The sequence below is a fragment of the Misgurnus anguillicaudatus genome, chromosome 20, assembly GCF_027580225.2.
Source record: "Misgurnus anguillicaudatus chromosome 20, ASM2758022v2, whole genome shotgun sequence".
NCBI lineage: Eukaryota > Metazoa > Chordata > Actinopteri > Cypriniformes > Cobitidae > Misgurnus > Misgurnus anguillicaudatus.
The window spans coordinates 29,934,311-29,959,597 of NC_073356.2; the positions used below are offsets into that span (position 1 = coordinate 29,934,311).

The 25,287-nt window shown below is 36.8% G+C and overlaps 1 long non-coding RNA gene across 1 annotated transcript in view; it reads right to left on the bottom strand.

Annotated features, from left to right (window-relative positions):
* LOC129455736 (uncharacterized) overlaps positions 1-17,572 on the bottom strand; it is a 33,151-nt gene extending 15,579 nt beyond the window's left edge. Inside the window, exons 1-2 of the long non-coding RNA XR_012359784.1 lie at positions 16,914-17,572; positions 3,730-3,768 (exon numbers count right to left, since the gene is read on the bottom strand). This is a non-coding gene — a long non-coding RNA (uncharacterized lncRNA). The remainder of the gene's footprint in view (positions 1-3,729; positions 3,769-16,913) is intronic.
* Positions 17,573-25,287: the final 7,715 nt, after the last annotated feature.

Sequence of the window (25,287 nt, forward strand, 5' to 3'; positions counted from 1 at the left end):
CGTGCTACACTGGTGAGCACAAACTGTTATATTGTTTGCAACAATTTTGCATTACTAAACATCTAACATTTTTTGCATGTTGTATTAACATTTGATTGCTCCAATATCATAGTAACATACAGTACGATGCAAAAGTCTCAGCCCACCTCTAGCTTTGTTGTTTTATAGGTTTTAATGACATCCATATTTATTTTCCCCTTATTTTTATTAAGATACAAACAGGAAAAATGTACACAAAATGACAATTGTCATAACAAAATGGCTTCTTCAGGCCTTTAGTGTGACCTCTCTTGGCACTAAACACATCTTGAAGGAGACTGAAGTCCTAAAGTCATTAGATTGAAATTATTTAAGTTGCACTGTGTAACTTTTAGAAGGATCTCTTGATAGAAATGCAATATAATATGCATAACTATATTATCAGTGGTGTATAAAGACCTTACGTAATGAACTGTAATGTTTTTATTACCTTATTACCTACCTACCTCATTTTTAGCTACATACAGCGCGGGTCATCTTACTTTGTGCCGTCATGTTTCTACAGTAGCCCTAAATGGACAAACTGCTCTATAAAGTGCATTTTGTCACTACTGTACGTTGTCTCAGGCGATGACATGCATGGCCTGTGGCGGCTACCATAGCTTCACTATGCGCTTCGAAAGGGAGGGGTGTAAACGAAAGGCACATCCCATAAAATATTTTTACGTTTTCACCCTCGAGCGTTCTTTACACTTTAACGTTTATTTTTATTCAGTTTTTTTATATTGCATACAAATTTCCTGTATTTTCTAAGAAACAATTAAATATATTTATTATACCATTGCAAAAACAACCATTTTAATGGTGGCCTGAAGGCCCGTTCAGACCACCATTGACTAGCAGTAGCAGAGCGATATGATTTTATTGATTTCAATGGAAGCTTGTTTAAAAAAAAAGAGTGACCGTTGGCGACAGAAAGCGGGCATGTCCAGCGACACAACAAGGTTGACAAAAGTTTAAGTTTAGGCAAATGATGAGCGACTTTCGGGAGCGACTACCAATGACAGCAAAGCAGTGGGGTCGGAACTCATTTGTGACCCAGGACCACAAACCAGTCGTAGGTATTTTTTTGAAATTGGATTTATACATCATCCGAAAGCTAAAAAAATAACCTTGTTGTATGGTATGATTTGTTGAAGTCGCCATGAAGCGGAAGTAGCGATTGCCTTATTTTCCTCGTGGTGCCGTATATCCAAAGGAAACGGCTTCTGAAATGAAATAAGGCAGGGCTGGATTTGAATTTGTCCATCAAGATCTGATTGGATCGTTTGAAGTTGGGTCGTGTTGCTAATTGCTAATCGCTGCGATCTTTTCCCAGACCCCGCCCACCTGCCATATCATATGATCGGAAGTGAAGAGAGATCGTTTTGAGGAGGGGAGGAGATTTGCATTTTTGATTAAAGATTATGAGCACACACAATTTTTTTTTAAATAATGAAGCTCACAGATGAGTCATATGTTAATAATACCACACAGTGGCGTAGCGTCTGGGCATGCAGGGTATGCATGTGCAAATGGGCCTGGGCCAGTAGGGGGCCTGCCCCAGCTTTTAATTAAAAAAAATTTTTCAATTTAATTTTTATTTGTGGCAGCAATAAATATATTTTTGTATGCATATCATGTGTAGTGATTTCTTATTTCTCAGTAATGTCTAATTTCTCCGTCATTTCTTGTTTGCGTTTATAATTTTTTTTGCACTCCACGGCTGCCGTAGACTACTACGCCATCTTTTTTTACATGACGCATCACAGCACCAAAAAATAAAAGAAAACAGTGTGAGAGGTTACTATAGCAGCTATCTACATGAACGTTAAGGATGGACAAATATAAACATAAAAGTGGGGCCTCAAAGAGAAAAGAGAAGGCGGAGAAGTTAGTCACGAGTCAAAAACTACCCAAAACATTTTGTTTTTCTTTATTTAAATGTACCCTTTAAAGTAAGAAAGTAAAGTAAAAATATGTGACTACCTTATAAAAGTATATGTTGTTAATAGACCTGCCGCCACAGTTAACAGTGCCAACGGGCAAGATTGGTGGGGGGGTCTTTGGCTTAAGGGGGCCCGTAAATATGTATATATATAAAAAAAAAATATTAGTTTTTCATTTCAATTTCATTGCGATTTTAAGATAAAATTTGGCCTTGTGCACTTAATGCATAAATAAAAAACAAACTTGAATGGAAATCCCCAGAGTGGGTAGAAAGTTTGTAGACCAGTTTTTGCTCAATTTTTTTCAAGATTTTATTACATCCACACACAAAAATAATGTTAGATATGTTTACGGTAGGGAATTTACAAAATATCTTGCAAACAGTTACTTAATATCCTGATGATTTTTGGAATAAAAGAAAAATCTTAAAATTTTGAACATTTTGATTTTTGTTTTTTATCTACAAATAGACTTAGGACTGACTTTATGTTCCAGGGTCACATTTGTTTATGAAAACTAGAAACCAGAACCATTGAAAGAGATGGGTGATAAACAGCGAGAAGGTCTGAATGGGTAATAAGACTTTTGCACAGTACTGTATTAAATTTTTTGCTGCGTTAAGGTGATCACATCATTTTTTGCCATTATCATTAAACTCACACAGACTTCTGTGATCTTTATTCATAATGTTCTGAGTACAGTACAATGAGAATAAATGGTGTCCACTGTCCCTGATCGCCATCCACTTTCACTATTAATATCCTATTGTGTTCCACTCAACAAAGTCAAATGGGTTTGACTACACAAACATACAAACAAGCAATAAAGGAAGAAGAGGTTGAAATCTATAGTAATTGAACTATTCGGCCATCCACATTCTGTTAAATGGGTGACTCATGCAAGGGTGGAGGAAGAGAGAAAGAGACAGTAATAAAAGAATACAGATGTAGTGATGGCATATTCACTAGTGGCCACTGTGCTTTGAAACGTGTTATAGCCTTGAACTTAAGACCTAAACTTTATTAACTTGCTGTATGTGTCTCACTGCTTTTCTAAGGGTCCATGTAAAAGTATTGGACATCTGTACAGTGTTATTGTATGGTGTTGAATATTCTGAAGTCCAACAGTCCAATTTACCACCACAATGTACTGTACACTTGACCCTGACCTGTTATCAAAGAATGTGTAATATCCAGAAAGCCTTGCATATTACAGTGTGTAACAATAAACCAACGCTATCTCACAAGAATTCGTACATATTTTGCGATTTGGCTAATTCGTATTAAATCATACGACCACATTCGTAAATTTTGCTATGTTTGCCTTGACCATGTGATGTTGGGGTTAGGTGCGAGGTTAGGTTTCGTTGTTGTTGTTTTCATGAGAATCGTACGATTTTGCACGATTAACTTTGTATGAATTGTTACAAATTAGCCAACTCGTAAAATATGTACGATTTCTCGTGAGATCAGGCTGATCAGGAGATTCCCCTAAACAGGCTCAGTTAATGCTTTTATTACATTCATGCATTTAGCAGACACTTTTATCCAAAGCGACTACAGTGCATTTAAATGTATACATTTCTTGGGTTCAAATCCATGACCTTTTGCGCTGCTAATGAAATGCTCTGAACTATAGAGGAGCACAAACAATTAATGAATATGCGTATAATGCATTGTTTCACAAAACATGTGGTATACAAACGATTAATTCTGTGCTTTTTTTCTGATGTGACCGTGTGCCCTTTCAAACTTTACTTACATTAATCGCAGTTTCTTCCATTAAAACAAGACTTCCAATCTGAAACGAGAGAGAGAAAGAAAAAAGATGATTTTAAACCACTGACTCATGAGTCAATTTAAGGTCCATTAAACCTACATTCAAACCATTCAGCCATAAACTCCAAACATGCCCGAGTTTATCAGACAAAGAACATTACACAGAAAATGTGAAAGCATTTCGTTGAGCTAAAGTTTTATTCATTTAATCAGCCATCACAGCTCAACATCCCACTATATTAAAGACATCTGTTAAGAAACAACAGAGCTTATTTCTCTTCTTAGAAGTTAGAGATGGACATATGGATAGACAGGCGGATGGACTCACTGAACTCTTTTCAATTTTTTTCGAAAACGGTCCTTGATATTTGAAAAGATACCTAATCTAAAGATGTAAAGTCATTACACGTCTATACATTTTGTTTAAAGATCTAATTTCTTTCACGGAGCACTGTCCTTTAGAAACTAAATAACATTTATACGCTTACCTAAAGACGAATGGTTTACAAATTTGCATTGAATTTATATCACTCTTATCTGAACATTAAGAAAAAATAAAGCATTTTGTCATATGGAGGCAATCCGCTTGTTAAGTCTGACGTCATGCACTGCTTCAGGTTCAACCGATCTCAAATACTATTGGGAAATCTTGCTAATATTCACTCGTATCATAATGCAAAACTACCAAAAACCCCCCGGTCCTAATTTTGAGCCCAAACATGAACTCATGGACATGCATATTTTACAAATTATTAAAGGGATAGTTCCCCTAAAAATTCTGTCAACATTTACTCACCCTCATGTTGTTACAAAACTGTATACATTTCTTTGTTTTGATGAATAACCCACCACCCATATCACATTACTCATACTGTAAAATACATGAGCATTTAGGCTAAGTATTTATATAAATATTTAGGGCTGGGCTAAAATGTTATTAATTCATTAATAATCTAGTATGTGTTCATTTTCTGTTTTATATGAGTGTTTTTAATAATAAATAAATAAATTTGCATCAGGACGCGTACACCCCGCCCCTTTGATTGCCACGCCCCCGACGCCTTAAAGCAACACCAAAGACTTTTTGCTCTTTGCTCCCCCTACAGGTTAGAAGCGTAATTGTCCATTACTACTGTCGTAAATAATGCAGCATAGCTGGCTCTGATTGGACTGTAGGTTAAAGCAAGTTTTTGTAGTTTTCACTCAAACTACAGGACCGCAACCCGTCGGTTGGAAACTTCTTTAGTGTGGTTTTGGCCGATAGAGGGCTGCAAAGCGAATGTGAAAGTGCCGTTCACCCCGTTTCGAGTGGATGAATGACTGAAATTTTTTTGGAAACGTTATTTTAAGGTAAAAAATACTCTTTGGTGTTGCTTTAACTAACAATTTTTCTCCGGGAAACCCTGCAGTATGCGCCGCCTACACACAACATTGTTCCAATGCTGGTCAGAAGCAAAAAAACAAAGAACTACCACACTGGCGAGCTAACATTTCCTTTTGTTTTTGACAATCTCCTCAGACACAGCACTCATTTTTACATGTTTTCATGCTTTTCCTGTTACATGGCAATGACGCAACTGAACCCCACAGCAACACTTGTTATTGGCTGTTTGCTTGTTACTTGCTGCACGCTCCTTTATCAGGGCATACATTAGGCTGTTTAAGATCTAGGAATGACAATGTAATGTAGTCCAATGCAGTTTACGCAATGCATTACAGGCGTCATATCAAGCGGGGTTTTTTTAATCGTTATCGATAAAGGTGTATTGACGGCACATATCGATATCGTTCAATCGCCCAACCCTATAAATATTACATCAAAACCATGCCATTAAGCATTAACTTTTAACCAGCAACTTTAAAAAATTGCTTAAATCATCTTGCAACTAATATAATAATTAATAAATATGAGAAATTGTTACATAACAGTAAAATAATAGTAATATTCAGCTTATCCAGTATTTCCAATAGTCCAAAGGCAGTCAAATTTACAACTCAAACTTAAATTACTCGATGAAGATATGATGTATAAAATATTATTAAATAAAGTAAATAAATATATCCATTCAAGAAAAGTGTTTCGTAGTAAGCTACTCATGTTTTCTTCAAATCACATAAACAGCAGAGCAGGACTGTAATGCTCATGACACGCCTGTCCCTTTTCCAGTGTGTTATTCAAAACAACTCTGTTTACTATAGCGCAAAAAGACTGTGTGTGATTTTTTTACATTGTACTCAGCAAATGTATTGGAAGAGTTTTGTGCAGCATTTAGTGTAAATATTTTCATCTTTTGAAAATCACGAGCATCTGCTCCACCTTTGAAACCGCCCACGTTTTGTTGCTTTCCGCATATCTCCTATTAAAAATAAACTACACATTCGCGACTACTGATTCCCATCTGAAATCCATCCTCGAGGTCGGTGGCGAAGCGCACACTGGTACAGTAATTAGAAAATGACGTGACAACACGCTAGTCTTCCCACAAAAGTAAACCAGGCAGCGAGATGACAATAACTAACCTGTCTTGTTAAAGAGCATTTTGACCAACTAAGATGATTTTGGGTGAACTATCCCTTTAATTTATTGCTGTTGGTGAATACGTGAGCCTGGAGACTGCAGTGTACACTGTGAATTTATAAAATTTAAGCTTAAAGGATAAGTCCATTTTCTAAAAAAAAAAAAATCCAGATAATTTACTCACCACCATGTCATCCAAAATGTAAACCACAACTTCTCATCTTCCTCTGGCTGTTACGCGCCAACGCGACCTCACGTAGTTGCGTAATGGCGTCAAAAGGTCACGTGTTACATATATGAAACACACATTTGCGGACCATTTTAAACAATAAACGGACACAAAGACATTAATTAGTATAATTCGACATACAACAACGTCGGAACGGTCCTCTTTCTCCACACTTGTAAACATTGGGGCGTAGTTTCGATACGTCATCCCTGACCTCTTGAGATTGTTTAGAGTTCTTTGAAACTGCAATTTTAAACTGCATTAAAACTGTTAAGTGTTGGGGTCCATTAAAGTCCATTACAATGAGAAAAATCCTGGAATGTTTTCCTCAAAAAACATAATTTCTTCTCAACTGAACAAAGAAAGACATAAACATTTTGGATGACATGGTGGTGAGTAAATTATCTGGATTTTTTTTAAGAAAATTGACTAATCCTTTAAATGTGGAATATGAATACATAATGCTCATAAAATGTGAATTTCAACAAGAATACCAGAACTCTTTTTCGCCTCTCAGATCAATGCAACTTTAAAGATTGCTTACACAAAATGAGTTACACACATTTTAAGTGCGTAACACAGTAACAAAGTGAACGTCAAAGCCTTTCTTCGACGTTACAAGGAACCGAACAACCAAATTGTGACAGATGTGCAGCCCATTGGGAATGCAAGCCTCAAAGCAGACACGACCAACAGTACCAGGCACTCGCATGCACTGATAACAGACACTCTCTGTTTCCTTCAAACACACATTTACATTCATGCATTTGCCATACGGTTTCATCCGAAGCAACTACATGTGCATAACAAGCCATATATTTTACGGGAATCGAACCTATGACCTTTGCACTGCTAACACACGCACCAAGTATCTGCATGGGAATTTTAGTACCGCATGCATGAATATAAAGGACACACATACACGCCCTCTTTCACAGAAGTACAGTCTCTCTCCTTGTCTCGCTCACACCCAACCCCCAGCACCTCAGGGTTTGAAATTCATGTGCGAAATAGAGAGAGAGAGAAAGACAGAGCACATGGGGTAATGCAGGAGGTTGGTGAGAAAAAAGAAGGAGGAAAAGGGGGGAAGGGAAATCGAGCAGGAAGATACTGACACGTGAAGAACAATAGAGGAAAAAGAAAACTATAAAAAAGGAAGAGAGATATCCAACGCAAGGCGGAGTCTTGTCAGAGGTACGACTTACGCGGCGCTGGGGAATTCACTGCATCAGCCTGGACGCATTCCAACACACACAAAAACACGCGGACACGTTCCCAGAAAGCGTCGGATGTTAACCCTTACACCACAACTGTAATTTTATAATTATTACTTGTACAAAGAAGCGTATGTTCACACAGACCACATCCCCGCAGTGCATTTTACACATTACCTTCCCTAAAGTGAAATGTCATTCCCTCAGCAAATAACACTCTCAATGCCATTTATTCATACGCAGTGAAGATATTAAACAGACATAGCCAACCTACATATTAGCAAAAAAAATTATTTGATCATCATATAGTCATATTTGTTATATCAGTGACAGTCAATATTAGTATATAGTTTTCCTGTAGCCCAACGTGTAAACCAATAAATTATAAATATGGATAAAATTTGTAATGCACGGTAAGTCGCTTTGGATAAAAGCGTCTGCCAAATGCATGATGTACACTGTTAGAATAAATGGTCAAAATATGACTCCTTTCATAAAGAGTTCATATTAGCACCTTACTGGTTTATATTAGTGCCTCAAAGGTGCATATTAGTACCAAATGTATACATTTCGATACCTAACGGTACATATTACGACCTTTTTAAAGGGTACTGCTGCCCTAGTGACAGCTGGGGTACATATTTGACAATTTTTTCTGACAATGTACACTTACTGTGGGTTCACACCAGCCGCGGTGTCGTCAGTCAACCATCACGATGGATGATGATAACAACCCTAGTTAACGCAGCGCGTTTTTCTGCCAAAATTCAAATTTTTCAATTGTGCATTTCCCATAGCAATGCCATTCACGCTAGACGCGAGTCTACCGCGCTACACCCCTCATTCGCGACACGCTAAACGCCTCAATCGCGCCGCGATACATCCAGACGCGTGTCAACACGTCTTTACATTGACTTAACACTTAAATCACTCGCGCTTGACGCCTCTACCGCGGCTGGTGTGAACGCATCATTAAAAGTGGAGTTTTTTCAACTCATGGTTGGATAAAATATGGCCAAACCCAACTTTTAGTTTAAATTAATCAAGAATTTTTTTATATTTGACAGACTGGCTTAGTTTCATTTTAACCCAACGGTTGGGTTTGCCTATATTTTACCCAGCCATGGTTCGAAACAACTACAGCATTTTTTATTTTAACATATTTATAAATGGAGCAAATGACCATTATTGAATTAAATAACAGGTAGAAGATGATTCAGGTGTCAAAGGGATGTTATTTTGGGGTTGAAACGGTTTAAATTACAACCCAATGGGTTGGGTTCGTCCCATTTTGACCCACCAATGCTGGCTTAAAAATAATATTAAGTGTGCATAGATATTGCCAATGATCAAAAACACAACACAATCTATTAAATAACATATTTTCCACTCGTTTTATAACTCAAAACCATGTTTTCACCAAAGTCAATTTTCTGTAGCCTTGAATGGGAATAGTTAAATATAAGTTGTTCACCATCTTACATACCATTGTGATTCAGGCTACATGTATTCGGGAAAGAACTAGTTTGTGTGTGAATTAGTGAGCACAGCAGTCGACTAATGTACAATGGATTAAAGCGGCACATTTAAGTGCAGCTCAAATGCTCACAGCAGGGCCATTTTAGCCTATAAACTAAATGTAAAAGTATATAATTTCCTTTATTTCTGATTGTCAAACAGCATGTTCTCGAAAACAGCATGACGCAAAACTTAAAATCTATTGAGAAAATTGAGAAGATACTTCACGAAACTAAACTGAATGAAGCAAAACAAAAACAAATCAGATAGCTAGTACTCATTGGTTACATCTTTGAATATGCATTTCTTTCTGATTCACCTGCTGCAAAACATCCGTGTTTGCACATGTGTCTGAAACTTCATTCAAAAATATCTTTATGAGGTCTCTGTAAATTTTGCATAAGCGGAGTACTGGCACTCTGTTTTTCATGTGATGGAGAGATTATATAACATGGGAACATTAAATATAACATTATATAACATTTCGACATACCCTCCCTTTATAGCAATCCTCCATTTGCTTCAGATGCATATTCAATGTTTTTCAAAAATGCCTCCTGATCGAATTAGCGGGAACAATGAACCTGATACTTTAAACTGGTAAACAACCTCTTTAATTTTCAGCCCATGTTTTCCAAATGCATTGTTTTAAGCTAGTGACTGGAAATTGTATCATTCGGCTAATTGAGACATCTGGCTGAATCACACGCCGCTGTGAGTTTGTATCGAGTGCGTGTCTGAATAAAGAATTACGCACAGCCTCCCAGCACAGCCCTGATGCTCTTGGATGCAGGAATGGATGATACGTCAACACGCGATGAAAAGAATAATTATGGGATCCTTGAGAGGATTAAATCGAGAGGTGATATGGAGCCGCAATGTTCTCAAAACATACAAATTTGTTGCCAGTTATTGCCAGACAGAACCTAAATGTTTTTGAGCTTGTTGCGTTGATTTTTGGGGGAAAGCTGCAGATTGGATTTACATGTATATTAAAATGTGCCAGGCATAATTATTGTTGGTAGTTGGAAGCATAAATTATACATGCCAATATAAACAAATAATAAACAAACAAGCAAGTGGCGTGCAAATATTTTTAATTGTTTTAGGGACTACTTAAGGACGTTTATTAGAAAGAAGCTTAAGAATGAAGCTCCACCCCTAAATAAACGTCACTGGAGATCGTATTAAAATGTACGAGTGAGGTCGTACGATTTTGTAAAATCATTACGAACTGCCATGAGATTGTGTTGGAATGGTAAGCGTTCAGATCTGCGGAAATCGTCTGGCAAAGATCCATGCCAATTAACAATTTTACATCTGTCTGATAACAAATCTCCTTCATATTGGCACCGAACCACATGACCATCTGCTTATAGTAACTAATTCAAAACTGACAGCTTGAAGTCTTTTTTCTGTCAACACAGACTTTTGCAATTATAAACTCCTTCTTTATATAGGAACAGTAATGATTGTTTGATTTTTCCGAAGCGAAAATCGTCAGCTTTGTATAAGCCAAAATAACACTGATGCACCTGTGTTCGTTTGGCTTCCTTTCAAGCTCGGACAAGCACAGCAGACCTCAGCTGACACGGTTCCCCATAGCGTTTTGTTTTAATCTTTCTCAAAGAATTCATCTTGCTGCACGCTAGCAGAGCGCTGCTGAGTTTAAACGCATCCTGTGGCTACGTGAGAATTGAGACATCAAAGTATCAGCCAGTTTTTGACACAGACACCAAGATCTTTTGATGGTTCTGCTTCATTTCTGGAACTCCAGAAATCAAACAGAATACATTTCTAACGTCATCCTGATGAAGTCCCGAGGAAAAACATGCATGAAGATCTAAGACTTTAGAGAATGTAACACGACAGATTCTCATCTTTATCATTGAGATAAAAAAAACTGAGCATTATTTCATCCTTCGTCTAAACCCAGCTAGTTAACACTTCTCCTAAATAACTTCTTGATATCTTCATTCTCCAAGAATAATATGCTTCTTATTTGATTTATTTATGATAAAAAAGACGTTCGCGTTTGCCAGATACTTTTGTGAACATGAGCATCTCTTTTATCGTAAACGGTTTTGACGCGTGTGCAGCAGGCACTTATTTTGACAAAACATGGTTCACATGACGCAACGAACACAAATTTTGAAAACACGAACAATGACACTCCGAACACATATTTTGAATTTGCGCTTCTCGGAAGAGCAGTCACAAGCTGCCACTAACCACATTAAGTTGAAACCGAACTTCAAATTATTATTATAATTTCTGAAAATTAAAAAAAAAAACTCAGGGAGAACTGGTAGCAAATTTGGGTAACCTTAGTAGCAAATCTGGGTATTGAATACAACTTGATATTGAGCAAAATAATTGTATGGTTTTTGATTTGTTTGTTTTATTTATTTATGAAGGTTAATTTCTTGTTGCTAAATGTACCATTTCATTCGCTCATAGTAATATAGTGGTGGTAAAGTCTGAAATATTTTATATATTTTACATATTTGCATAAGACAGATGCTTATTATCTATCCAAATTGACTCACATTTTTTTCCAATACAATCATTTTCTGGGAATGTAACTCATGACCTTGGCACTGATAATGCACTGTTTATCCGGTAATATATGTAAATTTGGAGAAGGCACACTCTCGCAAAACAATACACTGCAAAAAATGACTTTCTACTTTGTATTTTTGTCTTGTTTTCAGTAGAAATATCTAAAAAATCTTGAATTAAGATGCTTTTTCTTGATGAGCAAAATGACTAAAATAAGTTGAGTTTATAGACAAAAAATATACAATTTAAGGGAATTTGTGTTTAAAACAAGCAAAAATATTTGCCAATGGGGTGAGCAAAAAAATCTTAAAATAAGTTTTCTTTTTTCTTAAACACTTAATTCAAGCTACATTTTCTCACCCCATTGGTAGATGTTTTTGCTTGTTTGAAGCACAAATTTACTTAAATTGTATATTTTTTTGTCATAAAACTAGACTAATTTTCTTAGGAATTTTAGCTCATCAAGAAAATACATCTTGATTTGAGAGTTATTAGATGTTTCTACTAAAAACAACAAAAAAACTAAGAAAGTAAGTCATTTTGCAGTGTAAGTAGAAAAGCTATGGGACAATTCCATAAAAAGTGCCCCTTTGTTCATAAGTGCCTCAAATGTACATATTGGTACCAAACGTATACATATCTGTTTATAAAGGTAATGTCCCAATGACCAATTGTACACTGAAAAAAATGATTCATTGAATTTAATCAATTTTTTTAAGGTAAGTGGTTGCAATCAACCTATTTAAACTACATTCAAACTAAAAAGATTAGTAAAGTAAAATAAAATATAAAACTTTTGTTTAAATGTAGCCTAAATAAATTGATTGCAACCACTTACCTTGAAAATTTTTATTAAATTCAATGAATCATTTTTTTCAGTGTACCAATTTTTTTTTTACATTTTCATGTCAAAATGCTTGGGTTTTTACGAGCCCGGCAGCTGGGTTGAAATCGTAGACTGTATAAAACATGGACGTAGTGTCCATGACGTACACTGAAAAAAATGATTCATTGAATTTAATAAATTTTTTTAAGGTAAGTGGTTGCAATCAATTTATTTAAGCTACATTTAAACAAAAAAGATTAGTAACATAAAATAAAATATAAAACTTTTGTTTAAATGTAGCTTAAATAAATTGATTGCAACCACTTACCTTAAAAAAATTGATTAAATTCAATGAGTCATTTTTTTCAGTGAAGGTTTTAAAAGAGCGTTTTTGAAGCCAAAAGTGGGTGGGGTCAGTCATCGCCATTTTGCCAAACGCGTAACCACGTGTCATTCCCGGATAACCAAAAATGCCCAATATGCGGAATGTGGGTGGCGCTGAGCGGACAGCAGCGGCAATCCACCTATAGCCACCCCCTTAATTATTGAGGACTTTAAGGCTTAATATAATTTAAACGGATGAGTTACAAAAAAAATTCACCCCCCGCACCGTTGTGGTGAACGTGATTATATCAAGTAAGATGTGATCCTGGATCAACACCATTGTTGGTCCTGGATCAACATTTTCATTAACCAACCAGATTGCAGGATTAAGATTAGTGTGTATGTTAGATTTAGGATTGGGTTAGGGGCTTTTAAGAAATACTCCTCAAACTATTATTTCACACTAATTTGAGGGTTTAAAAATGGTTAGGGTTTGAGTTAAGGGTAGGTCGGGGTATCTTTGATTAAAACGTTGATCCAGGATCAACAAAAAATGTTGATCCAGGATCACATCTTCCTGGTGAAATCACGGCGACCGCACAGTTGTCATGAAGGGCAAAATTAGCTATGTAGACCACCAACCCTTTCTGTACCAGGCTGTAAACATTTTCTGTAAAGTTAGGCATTTTAACATGGGGGTCTATGGAAATTGATTCCCTTTTTGAGCTGACCCGTCGACAAATTGCAGTTTAAGTCATTTCCATGTTGGCTTCATCAGAGAGATCGGAAGGTTGCCTCTTGGTTAAAATTAACCAAGAAAATTTTTATATTTGACCCACCAATGTGTTAAACAACCCATCATTTTGGGTCAAAACAACCCAGCCGGCTGGGTTCGTCCCTTTTTGATCCAATTTTTTTTATTTTTTGGAGTGTACATTTGACTACAGGACATTTGTTAGTGATATTTGAGTACATTCTTTCTAAGCAGTAGGGGTATTTACCATAGTATCAGTGAGGGGTAACTAAAGGTTCCTCATGAGCTATTTCACTTTCATCAACATTCATCCATCTCTCTTAAAGCCAAAAAACAACACTGTCCACAGACTGGGGATATCCTGAGGTGTATGCAATCCATTACAGTATGATACAGTATGTGGTTGAGTTTCATCCATTATGAATAAGACATGCATGATGGAGAGAAGGAGGGGGTGGGAAAGGAGAAACAGGACAGTGTGAAAGACACAATGAGAAGTTGTGCTATAGTATAGCCAGATACACATGATGAAGAATGTAATTGAATTATTCTTGAATGTGAATAAAAATTTAAATGATCAAACTGACCCAATAAATGCACAAACATTAAAACTACTATAAAGTGAAATGTCTCTATTACACAAAATACTCCGAATACAACAATTACAACTGCTTTCAACATGTTTCCTGAACACTCATTCTGCCAAACAGATACTGGATCGGGACAAAGTCGACCCCAATTTTATACAAGGGTACTTGGTCTGCTACGTCTCAAAATATATTAAAAAGCAGAAGAAAATACATGAAGTGTTGTATGGTTAATCCCTAAAATCTCGACCTTCAGTATATTTTAAAATCCGTAATAACTTCTCTCTGTTGGGCTGTATCACAAGATGATATAATGATGTAGTTGCGTATACTTCATTAAAGTACTTTTTCTGCCTCAATCCATACGTTTCGAATAACCCCCCCGATCACAAGTTGAGCTTTAATAACAGTACCGTGGAAGCCTGGGTTATGTAACGTTACATAACAGACAGGCGGTACGAGTAATATTTCATAACACCAGGGACCCTAACACCCTGGCATAATCTCTCCTGCGCTCTTTTCTTTCTTCTGATGCTGAAATCAATGGCTTTATATTCCGGAAAGTCTCCTTAACGGCAGCCGATGGCTCGATATCAAACGATGAAAAGCTACCGCGAGCTGTTTTCCACCGCCGCTCTCGTCGTCTAGCTGTAGACCCAGACACTTCCCTCATCTAAATTTCTATATCAAAGCGCCTTTGAGTTGATCCGCCACCCTCTTTTCCTCTCGCCCGGTTTATCTCTCTGAAGACCCTCTGGGTGCCAAGGGGGTCAGGCTGGGGTCATGGCACAAATGCACAGCATGCACCAACGGGCCATGGCAAGCGACCAATCACAGAAAGCAGACGGCTAAACCACTGTCAAGATGCTTTCCTGAAGATAATGGATTTTATATTTGCGTAGGGTAAGGAATATCAAGCTCTTTGTTAAATCTGACATTATACATATAAAATGTCTGAGATATATTTTGCAAAAATTGTAACACATGACAGGAACACAATAAGTGATAAACACAATACCAAGAATATGTGAAGAGTTTGGTTCCAAAACGCAATAAATCCATTTTGACTAATTTTGGTAAAAATGTGTTTTCTATACCAAGAAAGTGACAAGATGAAAACCACTATTTTCTGTTACAAACTTTCACATAGCATCTTTAGGTTATAATAATAAAAAATTCTAATCCATAATTTGATTTTCAAAGATTTATTATATAAACTGATTATTTTTTCCACAAAACTAAATAAATGCATGACGTTTTTTTTCTAAATGCTATAAATCTATTAAATCAATATATAAATGTGCATTCATCTTTGCCATGTTATATTCATTTAGTTGACTAGTGGTATACACTGATTAAACATTAATGGCATTAATCAAAACACTTACTTTGTCATATTAAGAACACTGTCATTGTTGAGATGTCGTCGCTGAACTTTTTTGACAGCGATCAGCTGTAAAATATTTTGGTCCTGCCCGATTTTCATTGACTTCTAGTAAAATAATGGTAAGTTTTTCATAAGATCCCCTGGAGTCAATGTGTTAGCATGACAGAAGCTTGATGCTGTCGGGAGAACAAGCAACAGCCGGCATTTTCCTTCGCTCGAGTGCCTCTCAAGTACATTATTCGATTTTAATGGCTTACATTTATTCCCCGCCAAAGAAACCCACCACAGGTTTATCATTGCCAACAAAATTACTATTTTGTTTTTGTTTGTTTGTTGATCACTAAGTACAAAGTAGATGAGGAAAACTAGGATTTTGTGTGTATTCAAAGCGCCGCCATTATTGTTTACAATGCGTGGAATGGTGCGTTGTGATTTGTTGAGCGGTTTTATTGCATTCTGCAGAAAAGGAGGACTAGCGTTTATCGCGTTTTGGGGGAAAAAAGGAGAAAAGATGACAGAATAACACGGCGGATATTGGATTTTGTGTAAAATTAAGAATTAACTTTTTATTACTAACGTAATACAATACTGATTTTGAGGTAACTCTTTTTTAAATGCTGTTTAAAGCGTTTTGGAACCAAACTCTTCATATGTTCTCCTGTCCCATCCACAAACAAAATGTCCTTTACATTTTTTATTTGTGGCCAGGCACTTAAAATAAATGCATAAATTAACAGGCAAATAATGCCTTCTGTCATATTATTTAATGAAAATGTTTTTTTAAAACCAGTTAGATTGTATATAAGACCTATACATTGTGGTGCATATCGAAATTATTGAAATATTGCAAATATGCATATGGTTTGCAGTAACTGGATGATTTTAATACTGCATACAAGTTATGTGTATAGTCAAAGTTTTAGATTGATGCATTCTTGACCAGCAAGAATCTTGATTGAAAAATTCTTGACCATTGTATCGCACATTGCATCATTTAGTTATCAAATATTGCAGTCTAGTGCAGTCATTGTAAATCATTTTGTAAATTCAGTGAAGTTTTAATTTCCTGGTTTATGAAAACAATTCATCACTGATTTAAAAAAAAATTACGATTTCCTCTATAATAACTTTTCAACTCATATATAATGTTATAGCAAACTCGCCTTTCATTTTGAAATGCCTATTTTTTCATAAACCAATCAATTCAAGATCAATGAAATCAAGTCCCACCCTATATTTCTTTCTCACCGAATATCCCGTTTCACTCAGAAATACATCATGGGCTGCCTGTGAGGTTTCAGATTACCTTAAAGAAACATACAGTGCATTTTGTTAATGAATATTATTACGAACAAAATACTCCTAATATTCGTATCAATAATAATAATCCAAAATGCAGAGCCAAACTTGCAAAGAAACACACACACAATCGTACCCTTATTCTCACAGACACACACATACACACAAAGTTACACCTACTGTACCAGCTTTATGTAGTATAATTCAAACCACAGATACACTCTCCGTACGATAATGCAGAGAGATGTGACCATAACCAACAAAAACTGCATCCACAAGAAATAGAGCACTCCGCGCTGTCCGCAGAGATGTAAAAATCACGACACACAGCCAGAGATACACACCTCTGTTCATGCATCTTCAACAGGATTCGCTTTCATGCATTTACAGACTAAATGCCTCAACGCAAAGGGCAAACCGCTGCATGAGATGCCCAGTCTGTACTTACTCACGTGTGCCATATCACGAGCTAAGTCGCTCTTCATTAGCGTTACCGATAATTTTGTCCGAGGCAGTCATAGTTACTTTTCCAAATATGTTTTTATTCTACAAAAACTATGGCACGCATGCACACTCGGGCCTGCGATCTGCAGCTATTGTCTCTGGTCCCCGAGCTAGCAGACGACCGGATGGATGGACAGTTGCGGGGGTTCCCGGATGAAGGGATGATGGACGGAGGAAGTTGGGGGCATGCGTAGGGGCATACTGGGATCGGAACGCAAGTCAGAAGCATGGGCGACCCCCACAATTCCAAGCACAGTTTGCCCTCCTGCATGTTCAAGCACGCATGGAGACCTACACACACCCACTTACACACACATACGCCGACACACAAAAATGCACATGCATACACCCCATCACATCTAACGGAAACACATAACGCAAACGGATGCAATATCTGCATAATGCTACCAGCATTAAACATCCTACTATAAGATATTAAATCGGACATGCGTCTCTTTAATTCAATCCTTCGCTGATGCCTATAAAAGCTGCATATCCCCAATATCATCCTCTGCTAAATATTAAAACATTCCAGAGGGAATTACGGGTATGAACGACACCATTACTGAGGAGAGATAAAGAACTGATTCGGAGAATTTGAAATAAAGCAGGTAAGAAACAAACTGTACGTTAATGTTAGTATGCAAAACGCGAATTTAAAGAGAAACAATAAAAAGTGAATAAAAAAATCAGGAGATGGGTGTATTTGTACAAGGGGAGCAAGTAAAGAGGAAAAGTTTAAAGATAACCTACGAAAAAGTGAGAATAACAAGATCGGATTATAGGAATAAAACAAGAAAAAAAGAATAGGCGGACAAAACAAAAAGACAGGAATGCCGGTCGAGTCTTCTCCTCCATTTCCCGCGGTTTCGCTGATCTCGTCGGTCGTTCGTCTCTCGTTCCTCCGGGTCTCCCGTCTGCTATCCCAGCAGCAGTCACTTCTCCCTTCTCAGCGTTTCTTCCCAAACCACGTTTTTCTCTTAATTTTTTTTTAACCCATCCCATCAGCCCATTTCCTACTGTTCGCTCAGCGCCCCGGACTGCTTTCCGCCCTCCTTTGACACTTTGAACTGCTGAGATTTTGGGATGGGGCCGGAAAATCAGTCAACAAAAATTCCCCAAAACTGCTACGAAAAGGTCAGCGGAGAGCGGATGGTAACCAGGCGCTGAGGCAAGTAGGAAAGGAAGCCGTTTTAGGGGCCAGGGTTTTCTTAAGGGAGGCACGAGAAAGGGGGGAACCACAGAGTGGCTGCGCATGTTTCTCCGTCCGAATCTGCCAGAGGAAAGCCGAGGAGATCTGCAGCCGCGGGAGAGGGACGGAGAGAGAAAGAGAGAGGGAGGCGGTGAAGGCGCATGTGTACGCCAGCGACCGCATGAGGAGATGGGAGGGGAAAGGGAACGACAGATAGAGAAAGAAGGCTAGGGGGGTCACAGGAGGAGGAGTGAGCCGTAGAGGAGCGTTCAGGGGAGGGGGCCGGAATACATTTTCTTGCCTTTGCTCTCGTCGCCTAGCGTTGGATTTTCTTTGCTCGTTTTGTTCAATCCCACCTTCTGAACTCTAGGGCGAATTTTTCTACCTTTGGAAAAAGGAAAGAGGAACGCATATCCGCTCTGGTTTTCCCAGCCCGCTTCTTGCCGTCTTCTGGGTCATTTTCTCCACATGCACTTGAACTTCAAATCCTGTCTGCCGGCCCCTCCCCCTCACGACCTCACTGACATGCTCTCCTTCACTCTTTCTTATAGAGACTTGAAATTGTGCTCGCAGGCTGTAAGTGAGAGTGGGTTGGGGTGGGGTGAGGGGGGCGAGGGGGACATAAAGGGAGACAGACATGGGGGAAGGGGAGGTTTACACGAACACACTCTCTGTGTGTTAGGCAGGGAAGAAAAGAAGAGAGGAAATACAGCAGCGTGCACATACATGTGTTCACTGATTTTAGGTTTCAGTTTCTCATTCTTTTAAAATTAATTAAAACTATCCATTTTTTCAGTGTGTGTTCCCTGGGAGTCGAACCCACAACATTTGAGCTGCTAATGCAATTCTTTGCCTGATAATGCATTACATTTACACCTATGCATGTGGCAGACGGTTTCATCCAAAGAGTTGCAGTGCATTAAATCTATTTTTTTAATCATTATATGTGATGCAGAAAGATTGAACCTATGATCTTTGCATTGCCAGTAATGGTTTACCAGATGAGCTACAGAAACAAGATATGTTGTACTATCAAATATTCTTCAAAATAATATCACGCAGTTTAAAACAACAAAGTCACACATAATATACAGAAAATATTTGTGTGTAGTGATTCGGCAATATATTGCCGATATATCTATTTTTTATCTGCATCGATAAATCTTTTCAATCAATTTGTTGTTTGTAATGAAAAGACACTCAGTGTCACTCAATGTAAAGCCAAAGTCTGACAGACAGTAAAATGGCCAATCATTATTTACTTTTTAACATGACGTTATGTTGTGTAACACACAACAACACACTGGTTCAACACACTTATTCAAACAGTACTGTGAAATGTCAGATCCACATTAAAATCCACGTTTTCTCAAATGTGGAAGTAAGTGATGTTACGTATTTCCCTTCCTGTCCGAGGCTTCCGGTTCTATATCCAGCCGGTAGAAAACAGTGTAGTGGGAGCACGCATAAAACATGATTTAAACAATTAATATTTACTACACCTGCCATGAACCAGTGTGAGGATGAAATTAAGAAGTGGCTTGATATATGAAGATAGATTTAATAATTTCTTGTTGTTGATTGGAGGTGATGGATCTTCAATGCACAAATATAAAAGCACAGAGACATACCAGTATCTTTACAATGGGAAAGTCAGCCGAGAGTTTGTACATGGAATTTACCAAGACTTAACTTTTCAAGGGCTGGTTTAAAATGTCACAACTGTCCCTCTGGTTTTAAACGGCAATTTTTAGTGGACTTGTTAAAGCGACACGTCGAGCTTCACGCGGTCCGACACAGTCAGCAGTATCTTTCTCATTCAACACATTGTAAGTTATTAGAACAACCATAATAAACATATTAAACTACTTCATGTATTTAGTATTGTTTTCATTTTATGAAAATATTATTACATCGCTTTCTTGCGCACTAGGTGTAGACATGAGCTTATGAAATTATTTGCTTACTTTTTAAAGTATTTGCTTTTTATTTAAAAGATTACAAAAGTACGTGCAAACACATTACGAACTATAAACATTAACTAAGCAGATTTTGTTGTATATATTCTGTACTGTAATCGCATTTTTGTAATAATATATAGTAGCAGAACAAATAAATCAGCTAAATCAGCATATTTTTATCAGCATAATATTAGTTGTTTTTAAACAATTATTGTATTTATTGTTTACTGGCAGTTTCTATGAAAAAGATTTTACTGGATGGATTTGTAAATGAAGAGTTTGGTTCCAAAACGCAATAAATCCATTTTGACAAATTTCGGTAAAAACGTGTTTTCTATACCAAGAAAGTGACAAGATGAAAACCACTATTTTCTGTTACAAACTTTCACATAGCATATATAGGTTATAAAAACATAAAAAATTCAAATCCATAACTTGATTTTCAAAGATTTATTATAAAAACTAATTCTTTTTTCTACAAAATGCAATAAATCCATGACAGTTTTTTATTTCAAATGCTATAAATCTAATAAATCAATGTATAAATGTGCATTCATCTTTACCATTTTATATTTATTTAGTTGACTAGTGGTATACAATGATTAAAAAATAAACATTAATGGCATTAACCAAAACACTTACTTTGTAAGAACACAATGTTTTAGCATGAGAAGCTTGATGCTGTCTGGAGAACAAGCAACCGAGTGCCTCTCGCGGAAATTATTAGCTGTTGATGGCTTACGTTTCTTTCCCGTCACAGAAAACCATCACAGGTTTGGCAATGCTATTAAAGTATTATTTTGTTTTGTTTGTTGATCACGAAGTACAAAGTAGATGAGGAAAACTAGGACTCCGTGTACTCAGCGCGCCGCCATGTTTGTTTACATTGCGTGAATGGTCCGCTGTAATATCAGAAATGGATTTATTGCGTTCTGTAAAAAAGCAGTAGTGGCGTTTGTCGCATTTTGGGAAAAAAGGGAGAAAAGATGACAGAATATCACGGCGGGTATTGGATTTTGCGTAAAATTTATTATTGGCTTTTAACTACTGACCTGATATAATACCGATTTTGGCAGTAACTCATTTTTTTCAAAAATGGCGTTTATCGCGTTTTGGAACCAAACTCTTCAAATACAGATCATGAGTGCGTATGCACCACATTCAGTTCTTGTGCATGTATTGGTTAAAACAAATGTTTTGTAGAGATTTACTGTGTTTGTATTAGCTATTATGACAACCCCTAACTGCACAAATTATGTCGATCTTCCTGGATTTAATAATAAACATTAAACAGACAGTCAAAACGGCACACTTATGTCCTTCACAATAGACTACCATTAGCTTTAGTGGCTTACAGGAAGTCATAAACAGGAAAGCTCAAAGATGGCGCCGCCCACATTTACGTCAAGAAACAGGTAGATATCTATTGTAAATATGTTTTAAGTATTTTAAAAGGGTATATTTATAAATGTTATGTTTATGTAGTTTTAACAATTTTCTGTCTCTTATTTGCTGTAATAACATTTGTGTTATATCGGCCATACAACTTTCTTAATATCAGTATCATACATTAAAAAACCATATCGGTCAACCACTACAAAGTTTATGTGAAATTGCATAGTGCCAATCGCCAGCTATTAATACTACATTTGAGAATTATGGTACAGTACAATATTTGAATTATAACCTCTTCTATCAAAAACCAAAATGACACAAATACCTTTGCCAGGAAATAGAAGAAAAAAAGTGATTCAAAAATGTAAATTCTTAGTCATTTATTCATCCTCGTCTTTTCTTTGGGGAACACAAAAGAAGATATTTTGAGAAATGTCTTAAGGCCGGGATACACTGCACGATAATTGGCTGTCCCAGACTAAAGATTGCCATCGTGAAACTATCGTCGCGATTTCTGTGATCGTGGCTCTCCATCGGTGGTCCTATGTCGTACAGTGAGAGAGGTTCAAAGACGGCCGTTTTCCCGGTCTTACGTCCAAAGATAGCCTACGATAGTTTTCTGGCAGTGTCAGAAATTCGGCATGATCACCACACAGTGTGTTTGCTGCTACGACCTGCGCGCCGGTATTTGTTTACCACGAGCGCATGCTGGTGACGTTGTGCAACGTGTGACGCAGCCGCCGAAGCTTCCGTGTCATCATCGTACAGTCTACATGCCTCTCGTACCCGAGTTTAAACGATACATGTCGCACAGTGTGATAAGGTAATGATCTTATAAGAGGACAAAAATCGTGCAGTGTATTCCGGGCTTTAGTGGTTTTGTGTCCATACAATGAAAGTCAACAGGGGTCAGCATTGTTTGGTTACATCATTTGAGTTCTGAAGAAGAAAGAGGTCTGGCATGATATGAAGTCTAGCAAATGATTAAAGAATTTTCATTTTGGGGTAAACTATCCCTATTTACTTCCTTATATCGATCCTGCACATTTATCATTTTTATTACATTAGAACTATTACTGTTACTAATAAAAATTCTCATGAGCCCTAAAAGTGTGTGGACCCTTAGAATTGTCCTACCCCCCCCCATTAGTGGCCCCCTGGGCATTGAGGTCCACCCTATTTCACCAAGGTCCACTCAGTTTAAAATTTCTGGCAGATTTTCAAGGTTTATTATTCAAAAAGTGCAAAATAATCCATGACCGCCCCATTGAACAACAATATTTGGACACCCCCCACTCATAATTTCTACCATATATATATATATATATATATATATATATATATATATATATATATATATATATATATATATATATATATATATATATATATATATATATATATATATATATATATATATATATATATATATATATATATATATATATATAATTTCAATTTTTAATAATTTTAAACTCGAGGCCCCCCTTGAAAGTTTGTTGAGGTCTCCAAATGGGCCCTAGCCCCATGTTTTAGATACACTGGTCTAGAGTAGCCTAATATTTACACTCAGACCTGATGTGACCCAGTCATTAGAAATTTAACAACCTTTTCTCCAGCACTATTGTGCCCCTGAACAAGACACTTAACCTTAGGGCATCCCAGGGGGATCATTCCTACAATTATTGCTCTCTAATTCACCGTGGATGAAAAGCGCCTGCTAAATGGCACATAACAGGTCCTATTAAGATAACACTTTTGTGTTCAAACTAGGCTGCAGTATGTAATCCTTCTAATTACTTCATGGTAGCTACAAAAATATAAAATTGCGCAATGTATAATTTACACATTACCGGTTTGGTTTCATCCATGCGAGTTATATTCACTGAAAAAAATGGACTTAGTGGGTCTTTGAATTTAAATAAAATAAACATGTATATGCAACACAAAATATTTATATTCCTTGTGTAAACATAATTTAATTTATTAGGATTAAAATGTTTTGTTTGAATGTAAAATGAACACATTATTCTCACATTGATTAAAATTGATTGAATTGAATACTTAAAGCAATAAAATTGGGTTTGCACACAAAACGGCACCTCCTGAGCAGCAGGGGCAGTATAGCTCAATGAAAAGGACGTCAACTGCCATAAAAGAAGAATAAAGATCGTTTGTTTTGGGCGCCAAAATGAAGACTCAGCAGCAGTCAGTCAGTCAGAAGAACTCTCTCAGACGGACACCACGTTATTAAAGTAAGTTCTATTTATTTATGTTCGCTTCATACGTGATATATCTTCACTAGATAGACTATTTTTGTTTACAATATGTAGCCATTGCAATGACTTGTAGTAAATATTAGTTTGGAGGAGGTTGGTGGAGTAAGTTAACAGTCAGTCAAGCTCATAAAGAAAAACGCAGCGTTTTAAAAATGTCAGCTGTTTAACGTTATTTCACGTTTGGTAGTTTTATCCGAGTTGAAAACTGTCAGCTTTGAGTTGACTTTTGAGGCACTTTTTACTCAGCTGTTCTATGGAAACGTATCAGGACAAATAAAACGCTAACCAAAAGTTATTCTGTCCAGAGTAACGTTATCCATGTAAGTAATTTACCAGATGATATCAATTGACTACATTAATAATGACATTGCGTATGAAACAAACGGTCTGCTTAATCAGATGAACAGACCCGCGTCAGTTATTCATGACTTCGCTACGCCACGAGCAACATTTGATTCTATTAGAAAAAGCTTTTTAAAATGTCTCGCGTGACGTCTGGTATATTAACTGAAAGAAAAATCGCTTTGAAGTGGCCACACCTTAAAGCTGACGCTTTCAGAAGAGAACCTTGTTGTTTTAAGATCTAATTTTGTCCAACTTTACGTCCTATGACAGATATAATACTTATTTCATTATTGTTCTGTGTATGTGTGACCTTCATCGTTTGAGGTTATGTGTTGATTTCACCTCTGAATATTTCCTCTTGTAGGTTCATCATCCTTGCATGCGCTACACACTCAAAAGCATTGGTAAGTCATTTCTTTCACTTTTGTACTGCTGTTAGGAGCTATATCTTATTTTTGTAACTAATATACAATTATTATTCTTTTACTCACAGAACTGAAATATACAATGGTTGGTTAATCTGTTTTCAGATAAATGCTGAATTTAAAAGAATCACTACTGTCTTATGTTACTGTGTCACCTGGACCTCCAATCAAAAAACCTGACGAAACTCTTATATCAGAAATGAGTACAGCTAGCAAAAAGAA